We start from the raw sequence: 6887 nt of genomic DNA, 5'->3' as shown, positions 1-6887 counted from the left end.
GGTCAGAGGTTTCGATATCAGCAACAACATAGAGCTGCACAGTCCCGCCCACAGCCGATGCCGGATGTAAAAATTCAATGCAATTTCTCCATTGGCAATTGCGGAATAAGCCATAAAAACTTAACTGCACGTGATAGACTTAAAACCAGCTACGGCTGTACTAAGCGATTGTATATGATCCTATAGACACCAAGAGTTCATGGGGCACTAACCTTGTTTTAAGATAAATGCCTTTTATTCGCGATCTCTTGGATAAGTACTTCATTACCCACAATCCTGAACAATCCCACAATCCCACAGTGATGCCTCTGATTGGTGGAAAGGCCGTTATGGTCATAGTTTGAAACTTTCTCTGCGAAAAATATTGACAAAGAAAATAAATCAATATTAAATGAAAAGTGGGTAAACAACATTATTTTTATTTCTCAATTAATCCATGTAAATGGCCAATATCTGACTTACAATGAATTTTTAAACAAATTTGCTATCCCAATACATCCCAGAGAATACAGTATAGTCTTTGCTGCACTGCCTGATGGTTTTTTGAGATTGCTGGGTTCTAGAACTCATGAGCAATCAACTCTACAGACAGATATTTTACTGAATGGTATTAACATAAAAATAGAAAAATGTAACAATAAATGGTTAAGACAGATAATACTTCACCCTGTCACACCTCGTTGTAAAAGTTATTGGGGTGGCATCTTTGACAATATCCAATGGGATAGGGTTTGGTCTTATTACAATAAATATGTTCTAAACAACAAAATCAAAGAAATTTATTTTAAAATAATCCACTTATTTTACCCCACCAACTCTTTGCTTAAAAGATACAGAGATGATATATCTGACATGTGTGTTTTCTGTGGTTGTGCGTTTGAAACTGTTTGTCATTTATTTTACGAATGTATCTACTCAAGGTTTTTTTGGATAGAATGAGAAAATATGTGTAGTGCTGTGTGGTTGTGCAATGTTACTCTTCAGAAAAAGAATGTTATTTTTTTTATGAAAATGCAGACATTAATATAAATGTTGTCTTTACGATAAATTTGCTCTTGCTATTGGGAAAATGTCATATTCATAAACGTAAATGGGGGGGGGGGGGGACCTTGTTTTGCAGCCTTCAAAAATGAAGTCAAATTCTACATGGACACTATTGTTGGACTCAACAGCCGAAAAGCTGACAGAACTATATGTATATGCTCTGATATTATGTCATCTTTGTGTTGAATTCTTGTACCCCTATTTGTTATAATTTGTATGGTGATTTTTGTATAATAAAATATATATATATATTGACAAAGATGGCAGAGTTTTTTTACTGCCTCTGGCGAAAATCTTAATGTGATTAAAAACTTTCTTGACGAATATTGGTACTTGTATCAACAAGGATTGGGGTTTATACATCACACGAACTTAGTCAGGGCCAATACACTATCAATAGACCACTGTAAATGTTAGTTTAAATACTCAAACTTTTCAGGTAGCCGACAGGCTAACCTTTAGCATTTCCGACATTGTATGTCATTACATAATGCAGCTAACATTAGCCTACATGCTGCAACACAGGTATGAAATATATTATGTTTTAGTGAGTGTCCAAAGGGGTGAAAGCCACTTTAAATCGGGTCACATTATTGACCGTTGTGTGTCCGAGAGTCAGTTTGTGGGTTTTGTAAGGGCCAGCATGAGGGACAAGACCTACAAAGTTGTGGTGAGTTAAGCAGGGAGGTTGGTAACGTTAATGCTGCTAGCAGTGCTAGTTAACATTAGCTAGGCTCCTGTAGCCTTCATACTGTATGATTCATATCAATCATTAACCTAGGAATACTTCTTCGTGCATTTAATAAACATTTTGTGTAATAATTCACGGCAAATTAATAAACTGAATATGGTGGTCCAAGAGCAGACCATGCACCAGTCCATGCATCAGCCCCACTGAGCAGTGATGACAGCATAGGATGAGTCAGGTAATGTTATGAAGCACTGCCATTAACGTTAACCGCTTTCACACACACGATATAAAATACACGATGATAAATATAAAATTCAATATCAAAACACTATTATTTACACGATTACTCCTGAAATAACTGTTATTTACTGCACATTCACTATATAAAAATCACTGTTTGGAGGAAAGTGTTCGCGTGCTGTCGCCAGTTGGAAATTATTTAAATGGCAAAATAAATCGCGCCGATTTTGCCTATATTATTCCTTCTATTATCCTACTCCTATAGTAGTTCCTTCGCTCGGAAATGAAAATATGTACACAGTCTTGTACCTTTGACCTTTTTTGGATGCTCCTATGCTTATGAGTTATGCCGTAGCTGGTTAGCCTAAGACATGCTGTAAAACTCTTAGATACGGATTTTTCGAAACGTCAACGGGACAAATGAATGGGAATCTTACATGCGGCACCTAACCGCATTTTGGCTGTGGGCGGGACTGTGCAGCTCTATTGTCGTATTACTGTAAAAGGACAATGCATTGCTCACTGTGTATCAACCTAAAGGTGTAGGCCTATTATATTTGCTATGATTAACTATCCTAACAATTAGGCTACGAGATTTAACATCTAGGCCAGGGATACTTTTGCTAGCGGCACGAGCGTTATGGCAGCCCAAATACGTTTTGCTAAGAAGCACACTTCCTGTTTCGATTTCTGGAAATCAAAATAAAAGTCCAAGAATCCTGTATATATATATATCTATGCAATCACTACCATATCTCACCATTGGCATGGTACTTTCCATAAGATCATCTCTCAATGCAAATCAAACCAGCTATTAGGCTAACTGAAATAAAGCCATCCCAATCTCTAGGTATGTTGAAGGGTATGTGATGATGTGGGGTTATTTTAATTCTAAAGGCCAAGGGAACTTTATCAGGATGTATAGTACCCTGGATCCATGAAATAACTGGCCTTTAAAAATAAAAATCTGCCTGCGTTTATGGGAATTTAACATAGGGGTACTTATGCACCCTGTGTTTTAATGAAGAACTTTTATTTATTTACGATACATTATTCATTCACAAAGAAAATTGGTGTCCTTAAAGGTTGGATTTTCCAATTTGTTTAATTAAGGCCTTAAGATCCATTTCCAAAAGATGATTTTTTTTATTCCTCTTTTTAGTCAACTTTTAGCCTGACGTAGCCATTGTAGCAGGGCAAGAATGAACAGAAGGCAGGAATGAAGTGAAAACCCGACAACGCGGGTGTGTTTATTTTTTGTTCAACACTGTGGTAGCGTGGTGGGTGCAAGTGAAGACCCCTCGTCATGGTCCGGTGCGTGGGTAGAAAGTTCTTGGGGAAATCAGCCAGGCAGGGAAGGTGCAGAGGAGGGGCTCACCACTGTGGAGAGGAAGGGAAGCTGGAGGTCACCACTGTATGCAAGCTACGGTTCCAGTCGTGTGGGTCGTCGTCGTCGTCGTCTTTTTTTTTTTTTTTTTTTTTTTTTTTTTTTTTTTTTTTAGGCGCTTTCTGTGGAAAACAGATATGGGAGTGAGGGTTAGAAAATCCCGACTCACTTCTCCTCGACGGCGCTGCTCCTTTTGTACTTTGACAAACGAGGTTGAATGCGATGCAGGTGTGGGTGGCGATGAGTGGCTGCCAGCCGTGCCTCGTTGAAGCCGTTTGCGTCGGCCATGTGCTTCTGTTGACAAACCCCGTGTTTTTAGCCGTGCATGCCCACCAGAGGGTGCTGAAGCGACTCTTGGTGGTGTGAGCCCGGCATGACACCGACTTGAGGGCCGTCTGGTCACACCATATTCAATTGTAGTCAGAATATTCGCCTTATTCACCCGGCGGCCAGTCTGAGGGGTACACTTGTCATTACACCTTAGTCCAGCAGATGGTGGTGGTAATGCACTCCGTTTGCAAACTGCTAAAAAACAATTCACTGAAGAAGAAGAACAAGCCAGTGAACCCTTCTTCTTTAATCGGTGAGATTTTTTCGGCAGTTTGCAAACGGAGTGCATTACCACCACCATCTGCTGGACTGAGGTGTAATGGCAAGTGTACCCCTCAGCCTCGTTATCGCAGCCGGGTGAATAAGGCGAATGAGTCTGATACTGCTCCATTGGGTCGTAATTATGGGGCGTGTTTCAACCGACACATAGCCTAGATGTACCGCATAGCGGTACAAAAGATGGCCGCCGCTCATTCCTGCACATTCTCTCCGCACAATCACGTTTGCCAATTTGTTTCCATCTCCTACTCCTGCAGCTCATGTGCATGTAAATGAATGTGTGCATGTGTGAGTTTGCTTTTGTGTATAAGAGTGTGTGTGTGTGTGTACGGACATGTGTATGCTTTGCCTGTGTGTGTGGGCTAATGGTGTGTGTGAGTGTGTTTATGTGTGTGTGTGCTGCCTGTGTGTGTGCTTGCCTGTGTGTATGTTTATATGTGTGTGTGTGTGTGTGTGTGTGTGTGTCCACAATAACAATATGTACACATCAACACTCTATGAACCACTTAATGCCACTTGTATTGTTATAAGCATTGTACAATAACCTCCACCATCATCAAACATGAAAAATGCCTTTTCTAAAAATCTGATACCGCATGGCGCAGTCCACTTTACCGTGATCACAGAATTCATAGTTACCCACCTCTTATTTTCCCACTACATTCCTGGTCCTGAAATATTCACAGGAATCCATAGGAATTAAATATTCATGTTGTTTTATCCAATATTAGTTGTGCAGATGTATAGTCCATCTTATACAAACCCATGAAGCCAACAAAGAAAATGCAAAAATAGAGACTTTTGTGTCAGTATTGTCAGTATGCATTTTGGGTAACCAAAAGTCCTATGTGGAGTTTCCATAGGGCATTATAAAACGCATGAGCATACCTTGGCAAATAATGGTCTAAAGTACTAATTTTTTATTCTAATTTGATCTACTTTTGCACACAGCTTCGCAAGACCTGGTTTTAGGGCTCAGTTGTGTTTCAAAAATCATATCAAGTGACTTAGAGGGCTGAAATGTGGTCAGTTCAGAGATACTTGTTATGCCGCAGGCTCTGTAACTTTGTGCCAGTGCTTCCTAAGAAACTACAGGATCTTAGCTTTCTAAAGATGTCCAGCATTTGATGGTAGGCCAAAAGAACACACTGCCCTCTGAAGTAGGCAGTGCAATGTTGGGGGAGCCTAGAAATGGCCCAACAGGTTATGGGAAGATTTAAAAATAGTGACTGCCACACTTGCACTAGTAACATTTGTGTGGTCCAGGTACTGTTGCATAAAAAATGGTTGTCATTCACAAGACTACTTTTACTTTTATACTTTAAGTAAATTTCCAAACCTGTACTTTGTCACTTTTACTTGAGTAAAGAAGTTAAATCAGTACTTCTAGTTTTACCAGAGTATTTTTAACACAAGTATTTGTACTTCTACTTGATTACGGGAAGTGAGTACTTTTGCCATCTCTGGCGTCAATATCCCCAAACCCTCGGATGCGCATTAGAACTTCGGTAGGTCAGTCACTTGGGAAGCACAGGCTTTTCCCAAACTGGTGGTGCTTAAAATGCAATACAACTGTGTTCAAAGTAGGATGAGGATAACCTAAGGTTGTGTGTGTGTGTGTGTGTGTGTGTGTGTGTACAAAATTGAGCAGACAATAAAATAGGCCATTTAACATTGTTTCTCATTGCATCCCATTGAACTCATTCCATAGCCTACAGTACAGAAGGATTGCAATAATAATGATAATAATAACTTATATATTGCAGTAGTAGTAGTAGTAGAAGGCTAGCAGTTGGCAGTGGACCTGGTCCGCGTACATATCTATCAAACCACCTAGATGGTGAGGGTGGCGCAAAACGAGCTCAGGGAGGCCTTCATGTTTTGGTGTTGGAAAAGTTTGAGAACTCATGCACAAGGCTATTGATTTAAAGGCCCGTTGAAACTACAATAAACAGGTCTAAAAAGGTTTATTGTGTGTGTGACTGTCCAGTACTGTTCATACTGACATTTTAAAAGCAAGCTTAAAAGTAACTCAAAAGTAACTTTCTCTAGTAACTAATTTCTATTGATACACAGTAATTGGTAAGGTAATTCAATTACTTTTGAAAGAAGTAATTAGTAACTGTAACTAATTTTCAGTAACTTGCCCAACACTGGTGTTTGTGCGTGCGTGTGCGTGTGCGTGTGTGTGTGTGTGTGTGTGTGTGTGTGTGTGTGTGTGTGTGTGTGTGTGTGTGTATGCGTGCATGCATTGCATGCATCATTCAAGACTCCTTTATGCTACATATATCATGGTAGTGACAGTTTACTTAAAAATTCAAAAATCTCTCATAAAAATGTGTCTATTTCATGTCACATCCATAATGCTGATAAAATGCCGTGTATTCTTAGGATTAAAATGATTATATAAAATTTGAGGATTTGTCAGTATTCAGAGGACAGAGGTTACATTAAAAGTTATGCAAATTAATTCACTGATACTAATTGTGTCCATGCTCTAAGGCATTTTGTTTACCAAAATGAGTCCAACTGTCACATCCATAACGCTGGAACTGCCCTGCTACCTAAAAAGTTTTTGATAACCAAATATTTCTACCATTTTGGAAATGCCTGTCATGTAATGCATGCAATGACATGCATTATTTTAAATGGGTTAGGGAAATGGGAAATTACCAGGTGACATGAATGCAAAAATATCCAAGACTATGCTGTGTTCAAGTTATGACAATGCTGAATTAGAGTACTGATCAAATTTAAGCACTGCATAGGGCTATTCTAAGTAAGGACTTCCTCATATTGCTGCATTTTGTAGCCTAACAGTGGGCTACATAGCAACAAGTAACTACACTAAGCAGTAAAAGAAAATATGTCTTCAGATTAATCCATTATGATGTACAGCGTTTAGTCTTCACAGAG

Source organism: Alosa alosa, chromosome 11, assembly GCF_017589495.1.
Source record: "Alosa alosa isolate M-15738 ecotype Scorff River chromosome 11, AALO_Geno_1.1, whole genome shotgun sequence".
Taxonomy (NCBI): Eukaryota; Metazoa; Chordata; class Actinopteri; order Clupeiformes; family Clupeidae; genus Alosa; species Alosa alosa.
The sequence above is the reverse complement of the archived record's forward strand: the minus strand, read 5'-3'. Positions refer to the sequence as shown.